This window comes from Narcine bancroftii, chromosome 6 (assembly GCF_036971445.1).
Source record: "Narcine bancroftii isolate sNarBan1 chromosome 6, sNarBan1.hap1, whole genome shotgun sequence".
Taxonomy (NCBI): Eukaryota; Metazoa; Chordata; class Chondrichthyes; order Torpediniformes; family Narcinidae; genus Narcine; species Narcine bancroftii.
In genome coordinates, this window is record NC_091474.1 from 223,082,922 (window position 1) to 223,095,493 (window position 12,572).

General features: G+C 41.8%; 1 protein-coding gene across 3 annotated transcripts in view; it reads left to right on the top strand.

Annotated features, from left to right (window-relative positions):
- Nucleotides 1–12,572, top strand: part of sobpa (sine oculis binding protein homolog (Drosophila) a) — a 427,151-nt gene that overhangs the window by 81,743 nt on the left and 332,836 nt on the right. The window contains exon 1 of one of the 3 annotated variants that reach the window (XM_069887502.1): nucleotides 554–682. The exons of the other annotated variants lie outside the window; for them this stretch is intronic. The gene's annotated coding sequence lies outside the window, so the exon portion shown is untranslated. Of the gene's footprint in view, nucleotides 1–553; nucleotides 683–12,572 lie in introns of those variants that run through there. 3 annotated transcript variants of the gene reach the window in all.

The window sequence follows — 12,572 nt, forward strand, 5'->3', positions numbered from 1 at the left end:
ATCTTAGCTTTTTATTCTCCAATAATCTGTATCCTTCTTGTAGTTTTGTTCTTTGATAAATTTTTCTAATTCTTTAATATCTTCTCCAAACTGTTTACTTCTGCCATATGTTCCCTCTTAAGATTCTTTGTGTAGGATATAATTTCTCCCCTTAAATATGCTTTAAGTGTGTCCCATATCAGAAAACTATTATTTTCACAAAACATTTCTATCTGTCTCTTTATAAATTCACAGGTCTGTTCTTTTAAGCAATGTAGTATTGAGACTTCATCTGTACACATTTCATTGCTTTTCCATTGTTGCTATAGTTAATATTGATGGAGAATGGTCTGATAGAAGCCCTGCTAGATATTTTATTTTTATCACTCTACTTTTTAACTGGGCAAACATTAAAAATAAGTCAATCCTTGTATGTGATTTGTGCACCCTTGAGTAAAAAGAGTAGTCTCTCTCTGTGGGATTTAATTGCATCCATAGATTGATAAGATTTAGATCTTTCATATATGAAATTGTGGTTTTTGCTGCTTTTACCTTTGTTATTGTTCTTGCAGATTTATCTAGTCTTGGGTCCAAGCAGAAACTAAAGTCTAGTTCAACTAAAATATTTTGTCTTCCCTCTGCTGTTTTAAAGAAGATATCCTTCATAAAGGCTTCATCATCATAATTTGGGGCATAAATATTCGTAAGTGTCCATGCTTCTCCATAAATTTTAGAGTGTGCCATTACATACCATCCGGCTTGATCAATCAAGTTATCTTCTATTAACACTCGTGTGTTGTTATTAATTAGAATAGCCACCCCCTCTTCCCTTTGAACCAAAAGAAGATGATATTATTTGTCCCACTCATGTTCCAATTTGGTAAGTTGTGTTTCCTGCAAAAAAGATTATAGCGATTTTTAATTTCTTTAAGTATGCCGAGACCAACTTCCTCGTCACTGTCCCATTTATCTCATTAATATTAAGACTAATAAACTTTAGTGTTTTATCCATACCATTTCTCACACAAATATTGTATAACAATAATTTCTAACCAATTTTCTAAATACTGTTGTCACATTTCCCTATTAAAATAAATTTCCAACACATACATTTCTCCTTTAAGAAACACACACACATCCCTAGCTCTGACTGTGACATTGACAATAGTACCCTGAAGAAGAAACCCTCCCTTTGGTGCCATCTTTTAAAATCACTCCTCTCCCAGTGCAATCTTCTCCCTCTGTTGGAGTTGCTAGCTTGCTGCTTTTCGTACCACCTTTGTCTTTTCAGAGCTCTCCATATATACCAATGTTTCTATTATTAGTATAAATAAAAGGATACATCTTTCTGTTAGTCCCTTTTTGAAAAGGCCTTTTCAGCTCTTTCAGCTCGTGACTTTAATCTTTTCATAAAAATTCTTCCTCTTTTTTATTCTTGAAAATTCATCGATTACCTTCTGAGACATCTACCCTCAGCATTGCAGGATATATCATTGAATATTTAAAGTTTTTAGATCACTGTTGTCTCTTTAACTTGTCAAATTCCTTTCTTTGTCCTGTAAAAACATTACTTTTGCATTGTACACTATGATTACTTTTTGAATATTCATACGCTGCTCCCAAGATCGCATCTGTTTCCTGGTAACTTAAAAGTTTTACCAGGACTGGTCGTGGTCACTGCTGGTTCTTCTGGGTCCAGTGAGCACTTTCAATTTGCAGCTTTGCATTTAACTTATTTTACATGGTTCAAAGAAACTCACCGTCTCTTCACACTATTTCTTCTGTCAGTCCAATGATTCTTATGTTGTTACATCTGCTAAAATTTTCCATATGGTTGATCTTATCCATCAGTCCTTTTTTTTCTATGTCCCATGTTTTTGCTTTTTCTTCCAGTGCCTTCAGCCTTTCTTTTGTTTTGTCCAACTTGGCCTCTAAATGAGTCATTCATTCATTTAAGTCTTCCACAACTTCTTTAATTTCCTTTACCTTCTCTGATATATTTCTTATCGCTGCTTCTACACTCGTCTTCATAAAGTTTCCAATATGTTCAGGATGGAGACTATATCTTGGGCTGACTCCCTAGCTCTGCTGGATTCAGCTGGTCCCAAGGCCCCACCTGAGTCGCTCCTCATCAGGCTTCCACTTGATGTTCCTGATTGAGCTATTCTTCATTTTTTGTTCTCGGTTGCCTTGGTCGTTTAGCACTTGTTTTATCCATTTTTGAGGATAAAATTCTGATTTTTGAGCATTTAAACTGTCTTTTTAATATTTTTGTGGAGAGCTCTTTCAAAACATTAGCATGGCCACGCCCCCTACCTATACCATTTCTGACAGATCATTCCAAATGCACACCACCTTGTGCAGCAAAAGTTGCCACACTAGTCCCCTTTAAGTTTTTCCCCTTTTATCTTGGTTTATTTTCTCTATTTTGAGGACCCCCCCCCACTTTTTATCCTGAACAAAACACTATTTACCTCATCTGGGCCCCTCATGCTTTATTTACATCCAAGATTGTGGCACTTCTTTCTCATCTCCTGCAGGTGCTAAAACCACAGTGGATCATATCTGGTAGTTCATACAAAATTACAATAGTATGCACTGTTAAGTTAAAAAGAGATTATAAATGCAAAAACCATGGTTAATGATCACAGTACCAGAAAAAGTGTCAGATATTCCTTTGGCATTGGAGCAAGTCATCATTCGTGTAAGCATGGGTAGATCATGCTTGACAAACCTGATTGAGTTTTTCAAGGGGGTTACAAAAAAGGTTGATGAAGGGAAAGCTGTGGATGTTGTCTATTTAGACTTTAGTAAAGCTTTTGACAAAGTTCCCCACAGGAGGTTAGGAAAAAAGGTGGAGGCATTAGGTATAAATGAGGAGGTAGTGAAATGGATTCAGCAATGGTTGGATGGGAGGTGTCAGAGAGTAGTGGTTGAAAATTGTTTGTCCAATTGGAGGCCAGTGACTAGTGGAGTTCCTCAGGGATTGGTCCTGGGTCCACTATTGTTTGTTATATATATTAACGATCTGGAAGTAGGGGTGGATGAATTGGATAAGCAAGTTTGCGGATGATACAAAGATTGATGGTGTTGTGAACAGTGAGGAAGATTACCGTAGATTAAAAGGTGATTTAGGAAGGCTGGAGGTGTGGGCTGAGAAATGGCTGATGGAATTTAATACAGATAAGTGTGAGGTGTTACATTTTGGAAAGGCAAATCTAAATAGGTCATATGCATTAAATGGCAGGCTATTGAGATGAGCAGAGCAACAAAGGGATTTAGGAGTGATGGTAAATAATACCCTCAAGGCTGATACTCAGGTAGATGGTGTGGTGAAGAAGGCATTTGGAATGTTGGCCTTCATAAATCGGAGTATTGAATTCAAGAGTAGGGAGGTTATGATGAAATTGTACAAGGCATTGGTGAGGCCAAATTTGGAGTACTGTGTACAGTTTTGGTCACCAAATTATAGGAAAGATATAAACAAAATAGAGAGAGTGCAGAGAAGGTTCACGAGAATGTTGACAGGATTTCAAGGTTGGATTTACAGGGAAAGGTTGTGCAGACTGGGGCTTTTTTCTCTGGAACGTAGAAGATTGAGAGGGGACTTGATAGAGGTGTTTAAGATTTTAAAAGGGACAGACAGAGTAAACGTGGATAAGCTTTTTCAATTAAGAGTGGGGGAGATTCAAACTAGAGGGCATGGTTTAAGATTGAAGGGGGAAAATTATAAGGGGAACATGAGGGGAAATTTCTTTACGCAAAGGGTGGTGGGGATGTGGAATGAGCTTCCGACAGACGTGGTCAAGGCGGGATCATTGGTTACATTTAAGGAAAGACTAGATAGTTACATGGATAGGAGAGGACCGGAGGGGTATGGACCGGGTGCTGGTCAGTGGGACTAGGAGGGTGGGGATTTGTTATGGCATGGACTAGTAGGGCCGAACTGGCCTGTTCTGTGCTGTATTTGGTTATATGGTTATATGGTAACAAGTGGCAGTTGAAGAGCTTGATAACCATTGGAAACAAAAATGTTCTTGCTAGTCTTCATGTGCTTATTATCGATCTGGTTTCAATGATGTCATGTATAGATGAAACATGGTGTCCAAAATCTTGTCCTCAGTGCTCTCTCTCCTCTCTCTACATCCATGACTGTGTGGCCAGGTACAATTCAAATACCGTCTACAAGTTTGCTGTTGACAAAATCACAGTTGGCAATGAGAAAGCGTATTTGAGTGGTGTCACATCAACAACCTTGCACTCAACATGATCAAAATAAGGGAACTGATTCTGGACTTCCGGAGTGGTAAATCAGAACATAAACCAATCCACATTAAGGAGTCGGCAGTGGAAAGAGTAAAGATCTTCAAATTCCCAGCGATTTAAGGGGGACCCCACCCCCGTGATGACGCATCATGAGCTCAAGGAAAGTATCGATAAGTCTTCCCTGCCACCCCCCAACTACTGTCAATTGCCCCCTGTCAGTCACCACCCACCATCAATTACAATCTCCCAGTCATTCACCCTCCCCCTGTCAGTTGCCACCCTCACCGTCAATCGACACTCACCCAGTCAATCACGTACCCGCCCCCCAGTGAGGTCTTGCTGTTGCGTACATTGAGCTGTCACTGTGAACCACGTGGCAATCACAGCCACCCCACGTTTCCCCATCCCTTCCCCCCGCGGTAGCAACCTCTTCCTCCCCCCGCGGCAGCGACCTCTTTCCCCCCACCCCCTGCGGCAGGGACCTCTTTCCCCCCCCCCCCTCCATGGTGGTAACCTCTTCGCCCTCCCTGTAGCAGTGACCTCTTCCTCCTCCCTCGTGGCAGCGACCTCCCCCCCCACCCCGTGACACCAACCTCTTCCCCCATGACAGTGACCTCACTCCCCTGATTGTGGCCCCCCCCACCACAGCAGCTATTTTTCCCCCCCCCCAGGCCCCATGGAAGTGAGCGACCCCTCTCTTCCCTGATCATGGCAGGCACTTCAGCCAGGGTTTTCTCTGTGATGCCAGCGTGCAAGCGCTGATGTCATCGGAATAACCAGGTCGGCCATTTTCCTTTCCAAATCGCCGGTGGACGCGACCTAGCTAAGTTTAACTGGGTTCCCTGACTAGCTCTGAGCTAGTTCAGGGACCCTGTTGGAGTGGTCCTAATCCAACTGGGTCGGACCCTTTCTAACTGCCGCATGAGTGGAGCACCTGGTTAACCCCATTTTACACAGCAGTTTGAAAAGGCCTACTGGCTGGTATGGAGGAGCCAATGCACAGGACAGGAAATAAGCATCAGAGCTGTGAACTCAGCCATCACCAAGAGGCGATGTCTTAAGAAAGCAGCTTCTATCCTCAAGGACTCTCACCACCCAGACCACGCCTTCTTCATTCTGTTAGCATCTTGAAGGAGATGCAGGAGCCTGAAGACGAACATCCAGCGATACAAAAACAGTTTCTTCCCTCTGCCATCAGATTTCTGAATGAACAATGAATCACAGAAACTACCTCACTTTTTCTTTTTTTTTCACTAATTTATTTATGTTTAAAAAATGTAATTTATAGCAATTTTTGTACCTGTAATACTGCTGCAAAACAACAAATTTTGTGATACATGTTCATGGCAATGAATTCTGATTTTTGATCTACAAATGCCAACGAGGTTCTCATCCAAATTATCAATATAGATGACAAGCACCCATGCTGGCAGAAACACCACTGGTTAGCAGGCCTCCAATCTGGAAAAATAACCCTTCACCACCCTCTCACTCTTACCACCAAGGCAATTCTGTATCCAATTGGCCAGCCCACCCTATATCTTATGCGATCTAACCAGTGTCTGAGGTAAAATCACACAACCAGTATAAATGAATGAGGTACATACACGAAGTTGCTGGAGAAACTCAGCAGGTCCCACAATGTCCATTGGCAGCAAAGATGTATAGTCTTGTCAAAGGGCTGAGGCCCGAAACCCTTGTTATATGTCTTCGTCTGCTATGGACGCTGAGGGACCTGAAATTTAGTGATTTTACTCCAAATCATGGCGTCTCCAGACTTGTTTAATTAATCAATGAAGAGTTTATTGTCTAATGCATCAGTCCAGTGTATCGATGCATCACAAGTCTTGCTTGCTGTAGACACAGGTACAAACAAACACAATAATTTGAGGATAATTAACACAAAAGACACAAAGAGAGAAATAAAGCAATGCTTTTCTCAGGTTATTTGTGTTGCTAAATATTGATTACATTTGAAAATGGTGCAGCTGGAGAATTTTGTGTTAACAGCTCAGTTTTCAACAGCACTCTTCCTGGACTTGCTTTTGTTGTTCCTCCTTTCGCTTTGGTTGCCTGTGTGACTTGAGCTTTTGACACTGGTCCTCTCATGAGAACAAGTAAGAAAATATTATGCAAGTTGCATTTCAAAATAGGCACAATGTATTGAATGAAGCAGATAGATGAAAAAATAGCCCAGAGGCTGAACAAATTTAAGTTCTTGGGAGTCACTGTCTCGGAGGATCTTTCCTGGACCCAACACACTAATGGCATTGTGAAGAAAGCATGTCTGTGCCTCTACTTCAAGAGTTTGCAGAGGTTTGGTATGCCATTGGAAACCCTGGCAAATTTCTACAGATGTATGGTGGAAAGTGTGTCGACCGGCTGCATCACGGTCTAGTACGTGGACACCAATACCCCAAGCGAAAAGCCATGCAAAACTTGGTGGATACAGCCCAGGACATCAAGGGTAAAATCTTTCCCAACATTGAGAACATCTACAGGGAACGCTGCCGTCTGAGAGCAGCAACAATCATCAAAGACCCACACCACCCAGCATATGCTTTATTCTCGCTGCTGCCATCAGGAGAGAGGTGTAGGTGCCACAAGACTAACACCACCAGGTTCAGGAACAGCTGCAATCCCTCCACAATAAACTCAATCAAGGGTTTATTTAAGGACTCTTACTTTGCATTTTTTCCCTCCCTGTATTGCACAGTCAGTTTGTTTACATTTCTTTGTTTGTTTACATGTGTACATTGTGTACAGTTTGTTTTGCACTGTGACGCTATGCGCAGCTGAGGAAAGCACAGCCACCACGTTTTATTTGAATTTAGCGCGCGCCCCTTTAAGGGCAGCGCTGGCTCAGTCACCACATGTGTGGTGACATCATAATCACCGCCTGAGATGCACGCTGAGCGGGAGGTTTGAGTCAGGAAGAACCCCTGACGGCACCATCTTCCCATGGCTGCCCGCCACGTGGCGTTACACGCAGGGCCGGTTTGCCATGAGAGAATGCGCCGCCGCACTAAGTGGTAATTCTGCCTTGCCTGCAGGAAAAAGAATCTCAGGGTAGTATGTGATGTCATGTATGTACTCTGACAATAAATAGTTTTTGGAAAGCACAGCAGAGATGGTGATGTATTGAATGGAAATAGTGGTGAGTAGGTGGAGGTTGGGATCTCATGGAAGGAACCCCTGTCAAACATCCAGACTTAGTAAAAATTACTGGACAAACAATTGTTAGTAATGTATGTTAAAACAAACAGTTTTGAAGAGGTATGGCAAGAGTTGAGATTCTCATAAAATTGCTAATTGATTTGTGCAGCTCTGGCATAAGCCTGGCTGAATCTTTAGAGATTACTGATTTGCCATACCCCTCCCTTCTGAGTGTCAGGAAATGGCTATATTTAACACAGATTAATCTCAGTGCAGCAATTTGAAGCCGTATTTCATGCCACAAAGATCCTGCGATTGATGTGATTTATGGTCCAAGGCAAGAGAACAATGAAGGCTTGCGGTGCCATTGAGGCTTTTTTTTAGAGGTTTTTGAAAGTTTAAAAAAAAATTGTCCCTTATGATATCTCATCCATTCTCGAAATCTAATCTTTCAATCTTTATCATTAAATGAACTTTGGCTGTAAACATTTATCTTTTTCTGTCATTCACTATACTTAGTCTCTTTCAAAAAGATGGGGCCACCCATTTTGGTGAACGAAACAGAGAAGTGTTTAAGTGGTGAGTAAGGGTAATGTTGATGAGGCCTAATGTTGATGTGCTTTACACAAATTGCTGAAAGCCAGCAGCAAGGTTCAAGCAGTACTTGGGAAGGAAGAAAATATCTTAACCTTTATTACGCGAGGTCTTGGTGCAATTGAATGGGGGGTGGGGGGGGGAGGAGCTTGATGACTGCACATCTGATATATTGTGTATATTTTTATATCCTCCTTCAAGAAAGGGCAAACCTGTCACAGTGGAAGTGCAGCAAATGCTTGATGAAGGGTATGTGGAGCCGCTGCATGAGGTGTGTGTGTGTGTGCTATATCCTTTTTGGTTGATTGAAACTGAAAAAAATCTGGGAGGATGTGACTGTCTGGATGCAGGGCAATTGTTTTCCCTGGCTGAGGGCTCAACTGCCAAGGATCATGGTATCAGACAAAGTGGTAGGCTTTCTTGGACTGAGGAGATGAGAAATTTCTCAGTTTGGCTATAAATTTGCATTGCCAGCAATTTGTAATGCTATAATTAAGTGTTCTGAGTCGAGTAAAAATAATGATGGACATTAGCTAAGTGTATTGTTTTGCCATGGTTTATGTTAAAGTTATTGTCTTCACCCATTTATCTTGACATCTTATTCCCACTTGAAGCCTTGTTAATGGGGATAAACCTTTGAGAAGCCCTAATCTACGTCTAGAATTTGGCTGGAAGAGAAATCAGTGAGGGAGCCTTGCTCAGTACTTCATGCTGAAAGAAAGTCATGAAGGAAGCAGTTGGAGATGGCTGGGCAGATGATGGTTCAGAAAGTCCAACAGTGATGTTCCTTAGCAATAATTTCCTCTTTCAAGTCCTCCTGCATCATTGTGTGCTCAGTGGGGTTCTAAACACTGACTGGACTGCACGTCGTGATGCTCGGATTCCTCGAATGCTCAAGTTCGAGTTTATTATTGTCTGACTGTACATGTGCAACCAGATAAAACAGTGTTTCTCTGGACCATGCTGCGCAAACAGACACATGATACATAATCATGTATAAACATGAAGATATAATTTAAAATAAATATGTATAAATATATTAGGATTTACTTGGTTACAGGATACTGGATGCTGTGCTTATAGTTGAACTCTATTCTGCATTCAATCTCTGTCCATGCATGGTCTGCATGTGGCAACCCTGTAATTGAGTGCATCCGGAAAAATCTGAAGTGCAGGTTATTGGTGAATCTATGCCAGCAGATGGCTCTACTGATTTGTTACTATCTGGGATAGTCTCTTAGTGTCAAGAATGACCTTTTAATTCTGTTTAATTTTTGTTCTGAGGTAGCCAATAAAGGCTCTGCAGACTCTTCCATAGGGTTCAGACAGAGCTGTGTGGAGGTGGTGGGGAGAGGCAGGAGTTGCTTCATGGGATATGTGGGTTTGTGTTCAAGTTGAAGTTCAAGTTAATTGTCATCTGATTGAACATGGTACAACCCGACGAAACAGAGCATCTTCGGACTATAGTACAGACATACAGTACACCCTACACACAAATGGCATCTATACACAGCGATCCAAAATAAATATATATACATATAATTTCCAGGTTTCTAGGGTTGTTCAACAGTCTCACCTCCTGTGGGATGAAACTGTTTCTCAATCTGGCAGTCCTGGTTTTTAACCTCCTGTACCTCTTCCTTGAAGATAGTGTCTTATAGATAATGTGAGGTGGATTGTTAGGGTCCTTGATAATTCCCTGAGCTCTCCTTCAGCACTGCTGCCTGTAGATGTCGTCGATAGAGGGAAGGGAGACACCAATGATCTTCTGAGCAATTTTAATAACCCTCTGTACAACACTAATGTAGCCAGCCAGGAAACTTTATTGTGCTCCTGTAGGATGTTATTTGGATGGTGGGCGGTAACCGTGCTTGACTAATGAGGTGCTGATAGGTCACCCTTTAACTGGATACCAAGGAACTTTGTGCTCCCCACTCTCTCTACAATAGAGGTATTGATATGTAGTGGGGAATGGTCCTTCATCCTCCTGAAGTCCACGATCGTCTTTATCTTGTCCACATTGAAACTCGGGTTGTTTTTCTTGTACAAGTCTGTCAATCTCCTCTCTGTATGATGCACTCTTTATGTTGGACTTCTGTGACATTGCTGAGGATTGTGTTGGACAGTTCAGTTGGAGCTGATTATTGCCTGGCACTTTGGAAGCATTTTCCATTCCTTGATGAAATATGATTTTGCAGGCATGGACTGGTTCATTTGCTTAGGAGTGTGAATGGAATTTAACCTTGAGCAGTTATCAGAAAATCCCCTGATTTTTGACCCTGTAGTGGAGTAAAGTTAAGCACCTGAAGGTGGTGGGTTTCAAAACACTGCTGTTGGTTAACTGATCTCCTACAATGACACTTACTTGTCTTTGTGTGAGATTTAACTCAAATTGCTGCAGATTTTTCCCATTTTTTTCCATTAATTTGTGCTTAATGCCTGTAACTGTGGCTTGCCCTTGTGCAAGGAGCATCATCTCAGCTAGATCTCCACTGGTAATGATCTTGGGTGTGAGATCAGTCGGGTCATTTACTTGACAAATGTGCTTGAAGATGTTTAATAGATGCTTTTGCAGTCATTCCTTGGACATCCACATTGTTGAAGATGGAGTTCTTCATTGAATGAGGTGTACAGTAACTTTGCTGGATAATGCTCTTTTCCAGCATTGATGGTGATTGAGGTTATTTTGGAAGTTCAATTCCAAACAGTGCTGGTATATAATCTGTTGCTGTGGTCCAATCTCCTTTGATAATTGTTTTGATGCTGGTTGGCTTTCACATCCTCAATGGAAATAAAACCATGATTTCCTCATATTTCAGACTCTCTGGACCATCTCTCACTGTCCATGTTCTTCCACTGCCTTACGCAGAATGTTGGGCTCTTGGCGTGTACTCAGGATGGAAGGAACTGGAATATGGTTGATGAATAGAATGGCGAGTTTGTCAGCATTTTGGTTGATAAAGATAGGTCTCCCTATCCTTATTCTCATTCACAGTGAAGAGGATTCTACAAGGTTAACTCATTTTACTTTGTCATTCTAGTACAATTATTGGATTCTTATTTATAATTTTGGGGGCAAAATATTCAACCTGAAAGGTGGTTTGGAAGTTCCTTCAGCCTGTGTGACTGTCAGGGTTACCTTTCTAGTAGTCTCTGAAAAATCTGCCCTTTCTGTGGCCAAATTTGCCACTTTGCTTTGAGATGTACAAACTTGTGACTTTTACGAATGCATTCTGGACTCGCATTTTGTAGCCACAGTGCTCACTTGCCTGATCTAAAAGCAGAATTTATGAATGAGTAAATAAACTGCAAAGGGTTTAAAAAAAAAAGCAAGTTAACTTGGAAAGGATGGTATTTGTCACAAGCAAAAGAGAAAAATGTTTAAAAATAGCAGATAAAACGTATTGGAAAAATAAGCAATTAATTTTTTTCCCTCACAACATTGTATAACATTGTTATTTGGATAGTGTAACAATATATAGATACGGGAAGATGGAATGTAGAAATTCAAAGATATATTCCTTTAGAGAATATTACAGACAATGTGAGAAATAAATATCCTATATGTTTGTGAATTTGGAGCCCTTAAACACAAATTTTAGGTATAAGTATGTAGAGGTGTTCTTCCAGCCTTTTCAGTCCGGTGTTAAACTTCTTCCTTAGAATGAAAATTATTATCTAAAGTCTTTTGATTTCCAGTGTGGTTGGGGGTAGGGGGGTGGGGTGGGGGGGGCATGTTCCAGGCAATCATGGTAATCCACGATACTACACTCTTTCTTTAACTTTTCCTTCTTTTTATACTATATATGATTCTTTATGTACATATATTATTCTTTGGGGGGGAGGGGTTATAACCATCATGTAATGAATGAAAATTTCATCAACTTGAATACTTATTGTATCTTCTTTGGCTTGGCTTCGCGGACGAAGATTTATGGAGGGGGTAAAAAGTCCACGTCAGCTGCAGGCTCGTTTGTGGCTGACAAGTCCGATGCGGGACAGGCAGACACGGTTGCAGCGGTTGCAGGGGAAAATTGGTTGGTTGGGGTTGGGTGTTGGGTTTTTCCTCCTTTGCCTTTTGTCAGTGAGGTGGGCTCTGCGGTCTTCTTCAAAGGAGGTTGCTGCCCGCCAAACTGTGAGGCGCCAAGATGCACAGTTTGAGGCGTTATCAGCCCACTGGCGGTGGTCAATGTGGCAGGCACCAAGAGATTTCTTTAGGCAGTCCTTGTACCTTTTCTTTGGTGCACCTCTGTCACAGTGGCCAGTGGAGAGCTCGCCATATAACACGATCTTGGGAAGGCGATGGTCCTCCATTCTGGAGACGTGACCCACCCAGTGCAGCTGGATCTTCAGCAGCGTGGACTCGATGCTGTCGACCTCTGCCATCTCGAGTACTTCGATGTTAGGGATGAAAGCGCTCCAATGGATGTTGAGGATGGAGCGGAGACAACGCTGGTGGAAGCGTTCTAGGAGCCGTAGGTGGTGCCAGTAGAGGACCCATGATTCGGAGCCGAACAGGAGTGTGGGTATGACAACGGCTCTGTATACGCTTATCTTTGTGAGGTTTTTCAGTTGGT